This window comes from Strigops habroptila, chromosome Z (assembly GCF_004027225.2).
Source record: "Strigops habroptila isolate Jane chromosome Z, bStrHab1.2.pri, whole genome shotgun sequence".
Classification (NCBI taxonomy): domain Eukaryota; kingdom Metazoa; phylum Chordata; class Aves; order Psittaciformes; family Psittacidae; genus Strigops; species Strigops habroptila.
In genome coordinates this window covers 4,445,806-4,459,093 of record NC_044302.2, presented here as the reverse complement: position 1 = coordinate 4,459,093, position 13,288 = coordinate 4,445,806, and the positions used below count along the sequence as shown (strand labels likewise).

The 13,288-nt window shown below is 40.0% G+C and overlaps 1 long non-coding RNA gene across 2 annotated transcripts in view; it reads left to right on the top strand.

The window, feature by feature from the left end:
* The window catches only part of LOC115601217, a 46,156-nt gene that overhangs the window by 17,708 nt on the left and 15,160 nt on the right, over nt 1–13,288 (top strand). For both annotated transcript variants that reach the window (XR_003989265.1, XR_003989264.1), the window contains exon 4: nt 813–861. This is a non-coding gene — a long non-coding RNA (uncharacterized LOC115601217). The remainder of the gene's footprint in view (nt 1–812; nt 862–13,288) is intronic.

Here is a 13,288-nt window from a genome sequence, read left to right as displayed (position 1 = left end):
CTTTGTCTCATCCTTAAAATACTTTAGGATAATCTCTTCTGTGTTACGACTATGAAACCAGGTAACATCACAATTAATGAAATTATTGTTTTGTCTGTTTGTGGAAAATGCAAATTGTCAAACATGTTTTTCACAATAATTCCACTTTGCATAGTACCCATCCATTGAACACCAAATCCAGAGTTTCATCACAAACCTTTCAGTCATTATAATTCATAATATTAATTGTGACGGACTAGAGAATCAGACTGCATGATTGAGAGACCTTCCAACAGCATCTCAGGCATTTGCAGATGCTTTGCATGGTTTAGACAGCCCCCAAAACAGTAAAAGTATGTGACCCTCTCTGAAACAATCCTGATTTTACTACAAGCAAATAGAGGCACAAGAAATCATGTAGAGTGACAAGCCAAATAAAAGCAGACGTGGCAGGAAGAAAGCAGAACTCTCAACTCCCAAAGTGGACATAGTATTATAATCAACACCATGATGTGATACAGAAATGGGAAATGATATGACCCAATCATTTGGAAAGCTTGCTATCACTCCCAGGGCCCCTCTGCAGAATGAGTCTTCAGTCTTCATCTGCATCTGCTGCCTCAATGCTTTTCAGCATCCTCAAATCCATGGATGTAAAATCCAAGGGCCATCCTGTGTGGTGCTGCTGTGAGGGCTTTCCTTTATAAACAAATAAAAGAGCCTAAGTTTTAAGTGCTTTGGGCTTACATTTTATCCTCTTTCATTTATTTTTGTTTCAGAATGTGCCTATTTATTAAAAATAAACACAACAAAGAAATTTCTATCATCTCTAGGGCCATGTTCTGATGCCTCAAGGACCACCAGTGGTTTGCAGACCGCAGGGTGAGTAATGGTGCACAAGAGCATATTGCATGTTAAGTCCTCCACTGTGATTCCTTCTGCCAAAGTAACTCTGTTCACACTAGCGTGTTCACCCATGCTTTGTCAGACCCAATTCTGTGTGATTTGAGTTATGACGCTTCCATCATGTCTTTGGGGATAATTATTTCACTGTCTAACAGGTCTCTCTGGCCAGAATGTGGATTTGTGAAGCCTATGGTGTGTGTTTAGTAGAAAAGCACTTTGAAATTAATAAGGTTGAGGAAACGGGGCCAAAATTCTGTCCTCAGCCTTACCAGTGTGGTGCTTGTTAGAGGGCAGAGAAGGGGTGGAGGATGGGGGGCTTCCATGGAGGCTGGTGCATCACTGAATTTTGTGACCTTTGGGAAGTCCTTTGACTTTAATCACCCCAGCTGGGAAACTGAATAAACCATCAAACCCTTTGCCAAAAAGCCAGCTTCTGCACTTAAATCAGTGTTATCACTTACATAAATAACAAACATATCATATGGTTTGGGCTCTATTTCCTGCCTGGAAGGAGCGTGAAGACTGATCACTCACATAAAGCGAATTTTATACCAGTTTTGCTTTATAGCAAATACTATATTGCACTTGTGAACACGGGTTAACAATATTGTTCTTTCTGAAAATGTTAGCGCTCACTGAAATGGTTCAGACAAACATCCTATGAAGACTTAGTGGCCTCAGATTGTTTGACTTGGAATCGGACTTTATTTCTAATTAGCCAGTCTTCAGCCATCTGTCACAAAATGCAAAGAGCTGCCAATTTTCACTCCTTAGCCCCCAAAATAGATCCCAGTAAAAGTCTTAAGAATAATGGCCTATTACTTCTACTGCTAGGAAACTTCCAGTATGTTTGTCTTCTTCATTCACACACACACGTACATGCATACATGCATGCATGTATGTGTATGTGCCTACACACTCACACATGACCACCACCCAAACGTTAGTATATATAAGCATATAGAATCCAAGAACATTTTCTTAATTTCCTACAATTTTCCATAGAAAAGAAAAGTTCCAAGTATTTAAACAAGACTTAACTATTTAAAATAACCAATGTTAACCAGCATTTTAGCAGTTTAAATCAAAACACACGCACTGATGTTTTTATAACAAAATTCTATGGGGAAATTAAGAAAAAAATTGAGTGGATAAAGCATGCTGAAATACAAGCGATCAGACAGGTGTTTAGGTCAAGTAATAGCTTAATGGAATTGAAACTGCAGCCATCATTAGTTTAAAGGTCTTTCAAAAATTCTGTCACAAGTCGGAATCCATAACAATGGGATTCCATCGCAAATGAATCCATAACATTTTCCTTCCAAACTTCATTCGTTTAGATGCATTGCTGACCATTTTCCATGGCTTCCAATCTCAGATGTGAGTAGCTTCCAAGAGACACCAAATTACGATTGCTTCCAGCGAGAAAAGAAGAAAAACTTGACAATTTTCATTCAATCTTTTCTCTGGGTTTTGCCAAGATTTCTCTTTAGTAGACATTTTATGATTAGTTTTCTTCATTTTTGAATTGCTGTTTATCTTCATGCTTTGATCTTAGGGCCTTCATTTACAAACATATAACAGTCTTCAGCATCTTGCTTAGAGAAATGGTTGAGAGTTTGGCTCCATCACAAACATCTATAATCTTGACTCAGATCCAGCTCAGAGGGAATCCTTGAAGGGACTGAATATATCATGGACCTCATGTGCTGTCCTTTTCTACAATTGTGCCTGAGAAGCAACAATCTGTAATCCATCTGCACATTAGCTACTTTGGTACCCAAAGCATGATGGGCATAGCATAGTTCACCTATACACTCTGACGTTTCTTCTTTGAAGGTGTTGTTTGGAGAAGCAATTTTTTCATCACAGAGATCAAAAATCTGAAAGACCATTTAAAAAACCCAAAGCAAGTATTACTGTCCTTGCTCTTCAAGTGGTTAATCTTCAGGGAGGTAATTTCTCTACCTTCACCCCTGAGGGCCAGAATAGGCTAACATGTTGTTTTATGGAAAACAGTAGAAATGGAGATGAAACAGCAAAATATGTGCTCTTAATGGTGTTAGCAGACCCAGAGATGTCTCCATCTAAATTTTTGCTTGTGCTTCACATTTTCAAATATGGTTCTGTCTTCTTTTCTCTCTCTAATAGTGTTCAGATGCGAGGGAAAATACTGTTCACTATCATCAGCCACAGTGGCTAAACAGCTCCAAGCCCATATACTTTGCCTATAAACTGCCTTGTGGGGACTTCTTGACACTTAATCAGAGCATCTGGTACAAGAAAGGATAGTGGGTTTTAGTCCTGAAGACCTTTTTCAGCTGTTACAGAGCCCCTTACTCAAGCAAATTCCAACCGACTTCAAGAGAAATTTTGGCCAATTAAAATCTAGGTGAGAACTCCCTGTTTTGGCCAATACTAATAAAATTAGAGAAATGTGACTTGCTTCCTCAGCTAATAGTTTCCTTAAAGGCACTACCACATGCTGCCACATTTCTCTAATCTCTCTCAGCAGCCCAAACCTAGCTCCCTTTGTTGCAGTGCCTGATCCCGTAGATGTCAATGGCAGTCATGTCTGCTAGGGATTATTTGCATTCCTGAAGCAAGCATTCAGCCCATAAATTATTGCAAAAAAGGCTCTTCTTTGAGCCCTCATTTTTAAATTCCTCTTTAGGAAGGTTTTCACTCATATCACGATCCATTAACTAAGCCATATGTAGGATCCTCCATCCAGAACCATTCCACTCCCAAAAACACAACTGCCAGGGAGAAATGAATATTTGGATCCATTCTTGTTTTCCTTTCAGGCTGTTTATTTAACACGGGAAAGATTATTGAAGATGTTATCTCAGAGAGAGTTCACTGGGGTATTTTTCTGTGACAGTATTATTGCAAGCGCAGTCAGCAGGCTTTTATCTTCAGCTAATAAAGGTGAGTTGAGCAGGAAAAGCTGATCAAATGTGCCTTGACCATAATTTCGTTTGAGATTTTTTGTAATAAGTAGATATTCTATTTCTCACATCTTTTGTTCAGATTTAAATGGTTCTGCTTTGCTTTCCCTTCCTAAAAACTAGAGGGGCTTCATTTCGGAAAGGACGATTTGAGTGTCTGTCTCAGTTCTTCACAGCCACTATCACCCATGTAGTTGTGTCTATCCTAGAAAAGGCGATATGTTGACTGTGAAAAAGCTCTCCAGCACCCCACAGCAACCGTGAAGTCCTTGCTAGGAGAGGAGCAAATTATTTATCGATTGATGCAAATTCCCAGATGGGTATCTCCCATGGAGCCTCCATGATTTACAGTCCAGGCTCCTGCAGAAAAGGTTTTTTTGGCAACTCCAATCTCCTCAGAGACTCATTCTTGTTTGAGGAGAGGGAAAATGTATTTCCAGTTGCAGATCTGGCCATTTGTAGTCATTCAAATTTGCCAGGGCTGCCATGGATTTGTTGGCATTTTTGGTGCTCTTTAGAACTCCATCACAGACTGGTCCAGCCATTCTGACACTTCAGGAAGGGATTAATCCATGCAGTAAGGAAACATGAGATTATTCCTATTAATGCTGTATAAATAGCATGCCACAAGTATCACACAGACTTTAAGAAAGGCCTCAACACCACCTTTTGTGCAGATGAAATTTAACTTTACTCTTTTTTTCCACACTTTCAACATTTTCAACAGACTGAGGCTGAATTTCATGGTCTGTTGGTAATTTGTATGCATTGTTACCACTCAATGGTCGTATTCTTTTTGCTGACCCCACTTGAACTTGCTTCCCTTAAGTCCATGGCAAGTCCAGGAAGCAAGGGCTTGGTTTACTGCAATGAGCCCTTGGTGGGACTACACCTTTGGACCACCCAGGAATGGCAGCGAGCCGTAGCACTGCTCGTATCTGGAGCACACCTGCGCTCCTTGACCTGTGTTGGCTTTCCCTTCATCTCTGGTCTCGTTCAGACCCATTGTGCCCCAAAAGGTTTAGCTCACAGGTACCTCAGAGACCTCATCTCTTTCTCCCTTCTTCTCTCTCCTTGCAAAATCAGCTCCAGCCATGGAGTTGACTTTATTTGACTTAACTGAGAACAACTGAGTACAGCTGGTGTAAATGCAGCAGGCTTTGCTGGAAGCCATGGAAACTCCCATGCCAATTTGCATCCTCTAAGAGGTTGGCCCAGGATGTTTTCTATTTTAATTTTTACATCTGCACCTAGTGTTCCAGTTGGATGTATTTTAAAGTAAACAGAGTTGATAAATAAAAACTTGTGCATTTCCCAGTCATTCCAGGGCATTTCTGTTCCTCCCTCCTTGCCTCCCCCCTCCTAGTCTTTTACTGCTTGCACAGATACAACAATTAAATATTCAGCCAGTATGCCAGCTTCTCTTGCTCAGTTGATTCATCCTGAAATCTGGTTTTGGAATGCACTTCTTCTAAAATAAGTAGTGCCGGAGCAGAGAATTTAGGTTCTTGGGTGGAAAACTCCTTACGCAGGACTTTTCACCCCAAATTAGTCATCAGTCATCAGCAACCAAGTACGTTTTATTCTGACTTTGGGCTTTGCCAGAGCCAAAATGCAGAGGCTTAACGAGAAGGATGGGAACAGTAACACCCAGATGACCAGCAGACAGCAAATAGCCTTGTGATTTCTTCTGGATCTGGATGGTGGAAACAACAGGGGAGTGTGCCCACATTCCAGGTGAAGGGAGGCGTGGGGACGGGTCTGTCTTCCCCATCAGCAATCATGATGCACACCTTCCTGGGCCTTCTGTACCACCAACTCCACACTGTGTGTTCAGGCGCTTTTCCAAATTTCTGACTTCAAGAGAATTTGCCTTAGTTTGAAGCACCAGTCTTTGATCTGAGTAACCAAGGTCTTTATTTGTTTGAGATGGTAATTAACCGAAATTAGTAATGGAAAGATTTTTTAACTTAATGGGCCCTCAAGTGTTTGAAAAGGACTGTTGGAATTTTTTTTTTTTTTTTTAATATAAATCCCAACCTTTTCCCACTTTATGAAACTACTTTCTGTTCATCCTTCTCATTAAAGACCTCAGAGCTAAATACTGGGGCTTGTGACTTGGGAAGCATATGGATTTTACAGTCCATGAAAACCGAAAGACGAGGCATTCATCTGCACAGACTGTTCCTGTTTGTTTATTGTCTCAGCAATGGGACTTCTTGGCTCAGCAGCCACTGGAGCACAGGTTCCAGACTCTTGGCTTTTCAGGCTCTCACTGTGTGTCCCAGCTGCATTAAGACCCTGGCAGGCCTAATTCTTCTCCGACAGCCACCTTCCTTCACTTAAAACAAGCCTGGGGATCGTCAGGCATTGGTTCATTTCCAGAGTCTATTAATTGAACCTGCAGGGCTTAGTTCTCCTAACACATAAGGAGCTCAACTCTCCAAGCACCACACAGCTGCTCTGCCTATTGCAAACGCAGAGCACATGCCAGCCTTGCATCTCTACATGGGAAATAAGGGACTATTCCCAACCCAGAGAGACTTAAAAAAACCCAATTTTTATTTTTTTTTTTAAAGAAGGTCTCTTTGAGGGTGTATTTCCTGGCTATGAAGAAATTATTCCTTCACAAAAACTGTTTGTGTCCAAACAAAGCTGTGGAAGGGTGGGATGAGAAAGAAGCCTGCCTCAAGGCACACTGAATAAAGGGAAACTTTCTCACACCCTGATGTCTGCTGCCCAGAGTCCATCATCCCTCCCCATAGCCAGAGAGAGTTGTTAGTGATGGGAGTCACAGGAGGAGGGACAGGAACTCATTGCCTAAAGTGGATTTTTTGATGCAACATGTCCCAGATCATACAGGAGACATCCCAAAGCCAGCAGAGAAGCTCCAGAGGCTTCTGAGCTGCTTTTGCCCATTTCTCCAGAGCTTTTTGAAGCTGTGGTTCAATTTTTTTTCAGTCACATGGGAAAACAGAAGAAGGAAATTAGATTTTGCATTGTATCTTCTCCAAAGCAAAGGGCTTATCCTGAGGCAATACAGAAGAGCTGCAAGCTTCTGCTGAATGATGACTGAGCAAAACAGTTTCCTATCAGGGTTCTCGTTTCTCGAAGGAGTCTTCATCTTTGCTGATGAAAGCAAACACCTCCTCCTTCTGTGTCTCCTTTGCATTTTCCTCTTTTGAGCAGTGGACACATCTTTTTTTGGTTTATCTTTTTTGGCTGGGGTTTTCTGAGTCTCCGTGCTTCCAGACAGTCTCCAGGCAGAGGGTGATTAAAGAGCTCAAATTATCAACCCACATGTAGTTGTTTAATGTTGTTTGGGATCTACTCAGGGGTCTTTCCAGCCCAAACAGTTAATCCCAAAGGATATGGGTCTCCCAGAGGTCCCATATCAAATCTGGCAGGCCCTTGTAGGTGCCTCAGATATTTCAGGATGTGTCAAGGCAATATATCATGCCCCAAAAGTCTATGGTTGGGTCAAGGCCAATCCTCCATTGCTCTACTTGGACATAACTACTTGATGACCCCTTGCAAGCCTTGCTTCGCTTTCCAGTCTGCTTGGCCCAAAAAAGCTGAGTGTTCCCATCACGAGCAATAGTTCACTGAACAAAAAGGGTTGAGATGTAGGCTCTGGTCCCACCGCTGGTGCATGCAGGCAAGCTGCCTCCATCAGCCTCTACTCAGGTAGAACCAGACCCCACAAATGACTGAGGAAGGCAGAGAACAGAAGGGAGCAAATACACAGAAAGCCATTTGTTTAAGAACTGGGACACACATTGACTGAAAATATTTTGCAGCATTCACTCAGCCCTAATAGGAACTCACACATTTCTTGAAATGGGCTATTCATTATACAGCAGCTAGTAAAAAAGAAGGGATATTTTTCCCTCCAGCCTTTAAACATATGATTTTTAGCTCCAAGAAGGACTTTACGAAGTTCATGTGGAGAAGCTTCACCAAGGGTAGTGCATATTGCCATCGGCCATGTGCGGGGCTGAGGCACTTGCTTGGGGCTCAGTGGTCCTGGTGCAAACCCGTGTTCATGGGCCCCTTGTGCCTGGGAAGCTGTGCCAAAGTCATGAGCTTTTATTAGCACTAACTTTCCATTTAGTCGGGAGGGACCTTTCCATTTGCTTCCCCGGCAGTACAGCACTGGCTCCACCTCAACATTTGCACCTTATAAAGTGTTGTCATGACCCGACTAGAGCAGTTTATACAAGGCCCTTCAAGATCCCCAGTAATGAAGAGTAAATAACCGAGGAAAGCTTTCTCTCACTTTTCAGCTTTCTTTCAGTCTCAAAAGAAATAAAACAACTTACTTAACAGCATTCTTTAATCTTTTGCACCAGTGGCCTCCTTTATAGGGTGTTATACAGAGCCAGTGTAAATCCAACCTCTGTAATGGGGTCAGTGTTTCTCAACAGGTGTTGGGTGGATACAGTGTAAGATCTATTTTTTCAATAAATGTCAAGCCAGAAAGCTTGCTGTTCATACACAGGCAAGGTTAACATGTGGTTCTCTCACGCGCTCACACTCCCCTCCCCGGTACCCCTTTCCCAATGTTCTTTTTTCCAGCAGCCCACCAAGGTCTCCAAGTTAATAAAGGAAAGCAGAGAATGCCCATTGACCATTCGTCGGAGCAGGAATACAAGAGCACTGACCTGTCATGCTTTGAGCATGACAGACCACAAAACGATTAGAAAAATCTTTTGCACTATGAAAAGAAATTCTTCCTCCTGCTTTCTTTCCACGAAGGGGCTATGAAACACACCAATGGTGTGGTACAGACAGACAAAGTCATTCATAAAGACTCACTTTTTTGGGAGCAGCCAAGGCTTGATGCTGAAGTTCTGAATTATTCTTTTACTAAGGCAAAACTCTCTCTGGAGCCATCAGAAAGCTCATCTGAATACGGATGACATCAGTGAGTTCATGGCCATCAGGTTGCTGTCTGAACTGAGTTTGTTCACCAACAAGTTTTTTTCAGAAAGGGCACAGTTTTTACATCTGTGCAATATTCCATAGTATCATAGCAGCACTAGGAAATCTGATAATTAGCTATTCAATTAGCTCCCAGAGAAACAGATTATCTAAAAAATGCGAATTTATGCTCACTATTTTAAATGTGTCTTCTTAAAATTTGTTTTTTCATATAAATAGAAATCTTTTCATGTGTCTTCTTTGGATCAACCTTGGTACCTGCCAGGTAATTAGCAATTAGGCAGCTCCCTTGGGACTGCTGCTCCTGTCTGGTGCCAAAACCTGCTGGACTCCCCACTGCCCAAAGGTCTGCTCCTGTGAAGGACGGGTCCAGAGGATGAAACCTTCTTTGCAGTGTTTACTTGTGGCTACAGTAGCCAGTGATGCCTCCCTGCCTGCTTGTTCAAATACCATATGGGAAATTAATGCAAAATATTTCCTTGAGCATTCATTTGAATTTATGGGGGTGGGGGACGATCACACTTTGCAATCTTTTGGGCTAATTCAGCAAACTATTTACTTATGTACTTAACTTTAAGCATGTTCTTAAGTTAAATTCATCAACACATTTCAGCATCTAAATAAATCCTCAAGCACTTCGGTTTTTAAGGGGCTATAAGAATTGAAGTATATTGGGAAAACATTTGTGAAAAGCAATCTGCAAGGTATTATAGAAATCAGACCTTCAGTCTCAAGGTTCAGATATCTTTGCTATGCTCTTTCAGTGAAAAATGCTATATGGTCTGCCAAGACTGAGAAACAAAGTTCTAATTCCAAAATTCCCGAACAAACTTAGGGTCTAATGAAATAAAATATCTATAGATTGTCATCAAACAAAGCAGGACAACAAATAAAGTCAAGGGCATTACAAACTGATATTCCATGAGCCAGTACAAAAAACACATTTCAAGACATATTTGTTGTTAGTTTTTAACTGGTAGTGGGCATAAAATTACTAGTGGTATATAGCAAATAAAAAATCTCTGTTTAAATCAGATTTGATTATAATGGCATTTTGTGGCCAGCAATCCAGTTTTGTCTGGCTGAATGTTAGTCCGTTAAAAAAGAAGGGGTTTCTTTCTGCTCTGTTTTCATCTGGTAAACCAGAAACCAACTTACTCATTATATATTCTGAAAGCAGTTTTAATAATCTGAGTGAAGTGCTGCAAACATTTATATATTTGGGTAGGAAGAATGAAACTGGTGTGATATAAGATCATGTGGGTTGGCTGAAAATGAAATTTTCCTCTTTGTTTTCTTTTCTAATCCAGTTTGAATAGTCAAACTACAAAGTGAATTGGTATCTACCATTGTCTTTGTATTGATATTTTGCAGTTCCAGTGGGCTTGGATTATATCTTTACTGTTTAGTTGACAGAGTTGCAGCACAGTAAAATGTAGCCCAGGGATCAATACTTTTCTAACTAGTCAGGGGAGAAAACTCACATGAATAGAAGTACATTTAAAACACAAATAAACAAAAAACTGTTTCGTGCTTCATAAATATTTCACTCAATGATGAAAGTCATTTATTTCTAATGAAGATATAGTAACAGATATTTTGTATTCAGATGGGATTATGACGCTACCTAGTGTGCTATTGAGAATGATATTTTTCCTGATGAAATTATGTTTGATTAAAAAACCTAGTCTTGAAGCATGAGAAAATATAAGATTTGAAGATGCAACAGAATGCAGTTATTTCTAATTTTAAATTAAACATAGATAATTTGTTGTAAAATTATAATAATGCTCTATTAGTAGCAGATAGTTATTGGTTAGGGAAAAGAGATTAAAAACAAAGAAAGAACAGAACAGAATGATCCTTTCCTTGGTTTGTCCTTCCAGATATTGCATCCAGACTCCCATGTTTAGTAGCCATCAGTGAATTTATACACCTTTAATTCGTCTAATCTTTTCCTGAATATGTTCTTTTGGCACCCATGACATTCTGTGGCAGAAATATTGAATAAATATGATCTCTGGATATTTGTTCAGATTTTGCAAGCATAAACCAAACAGTAACATAGGATTAAATCATGATTGTGCAACATCAGCCCGCATGTATCTCAATGGGAGTTTCAGCTGCTCAGTTTCATTTGCAGTTCGGCGTTTCTGTTGGACAGGAGCTGCATGTTCCTCTACATTTTGTTCAGCACTGTGTGAGCTACCTGGTTTCAATACAGAATTTGGACAAGGGCACATTATTATCCCAGGGGCATATTTGTAAAAAAAAAAAAAAAAAAAAAAAGAACACGGAAAAAAAGATTGTTTTCCTAAAAATTACTCATGCATTTACAAACCTTCACCACAAAAGCAAAATTATGCAAAAATTGAGGTGCGAAAATGGAAAAATTACGAAGAAAGCCCACATTTCAGTTTTCTTTGGAAAGATTGCAGAAACCTTGCAAGCTTCTAATCAAAAATGAAGGCAACCAAAGCAGACACCTTTTGGAAAAAGTCACTGAATTAAAGCCTTTAATTTTTGGTTAAATAATGGTTTGGAAAAATGTTTTTGGGGAATCCAAGTAATGAGTAACTTTCATTTCTTTACTTCCTTACTGAGATTAAACCCTCAGGCAATACGATGGAAGTTTCTTTCAAACAAGGAAGTTGTTCCTGCTTTCAGGTAGTGGGATAGCTTTTCATGTAAGTGCAATAGCACCTCTGAAGTCAATAAGTATATATCTTGGTCTTGCTAAATATGTGCACATGACATTTTTAGAGTAATTTTGCTTATTCTCTAAACACAGGGATTCAAGTTACTGTGAATGTAAACAGCCATATCATATGAAAGCTCTTCAGTTCTGGTATTGTTAGCATTTGTTGGTGAGCTCCTGAGGCAGAGATAGCTTTATTTTATTCATTTCATAACACCCCAGTTCATTTCGTCGTAGTAAATTGGTCTGTTGTTTAAGGTATACCACATTATCTATCATCATGGCAGTAATGTCAAGCTCATATTAGTGCTATATCTTTTAATTCTAATAAAATTGTTAACATTTCAGGGTTTCAATAAAGATCTGAAATGTTGTTATACAATGTAATACCACAAGGAATTTTTTCAACATGTGAGACTTTAACTGCCAGATACACATAGAAGGGCAAAACTACTGCTGATGGCAAGACCTGGTTATCCTGGGATGTAATTCCCAGTAGATACATTTAGCAGAAAACCACTAAAGTAAATACATTTTAAGCCCTTTTTTTGGCACTTAGAGCTGATCTTCTGGAAGGGGAGATTGAGAATCAGAATAAAACTTCAGCCACTGACCCAAAGAAGGAGAGGGAAAAAAAATCTCAAAGTCTGTAGCTATGACGTCTGCCTGCTTGCTTGATTTTATTTCAAAGAGTGTTCTCTGATTATTAAATGCTCTGACTAGGACAATCTGCTCCAACCAAGCTTTTGCTGACCTGTACTCACAGAGCGTTTGAAAATTCTGTGCACCAGAACTGGAAAACTGATGTGGGGTTCACATTGTGAATAAGAGAGGAAAAACAGGAAGGGTCCAGAGCTAACTGGCTCACTGTATATGGTCTGTTAGGGATAAGAACGGAAAAAAGATGAATCTGCAAAGGAAGCTGAATTTTAGAGGTCAGAAAGCATGGGGGTGAAGTGAGAATTGCCAAAAGTCAAGCTGAGTTAGAACTTGCAAAGGATATTAAAATAAACAACAGAAGTTCTTTAACCAGAAGAATACAAAGGGAACTAGAAAAGAAGACACGAGTTTGCTATGCAGTAGGGACGGCATTGAGATTAAAAGAAACTGAGTATAATTCCCAAAATTAAATGAATGCATTGCATGTGTTTTCAGTAAGGAAAAGTGTATAGAATATGGGGTAAAGGATGGATGGCTCGTGAGTGGCTGGGAATGGAAGTTACCACATCTGAGGTAGAAAGAAAACACAGAGGACTTGAGATGCTGAAATCAGTGTACAGAGGGGGAAAAAAATCACACCGAACAGCAGAAAAACTGGCTCAGTCCCTTAGCCAGGATAGAAATAGATATATCCAACTGTGGTGACCTGGAGCAACTACAGATGTCTGCAACTGTCTTCAGTATTCCACAAAGCTTTAGGAAAGACAAGAGAGAATGGGAGTGATTACAGACATCAAGATAAAGAAAACAAACAAAATGTGATGTGAGTTTACCTGAAGTGATTCTAACATTAAGTCTTTCCCTGATCTTTTTTGCATTCTCTAAGCAGAGCTAAAAAAAGCATTTAGTGCTTAAGGGGAAGCCTTTGGTTAAAGTGAAGAAGATGGGAGCTTGCGCCATATTGTAACCCAGTAAGAAACCTGCTAAACAGGAGCTGATCACATTGTCTGGGATGGTTGGATGGTGGGAGGTTATAGGCGATTCCCAAAGATCCATCTTGAGACCAATTTTAAGTGATGTTCTCAAGTATCAGTACCAAGTTCAGATAAAGTTAGACAAAGAAGCAAAATTAAGCCTGGAGACCTAATCA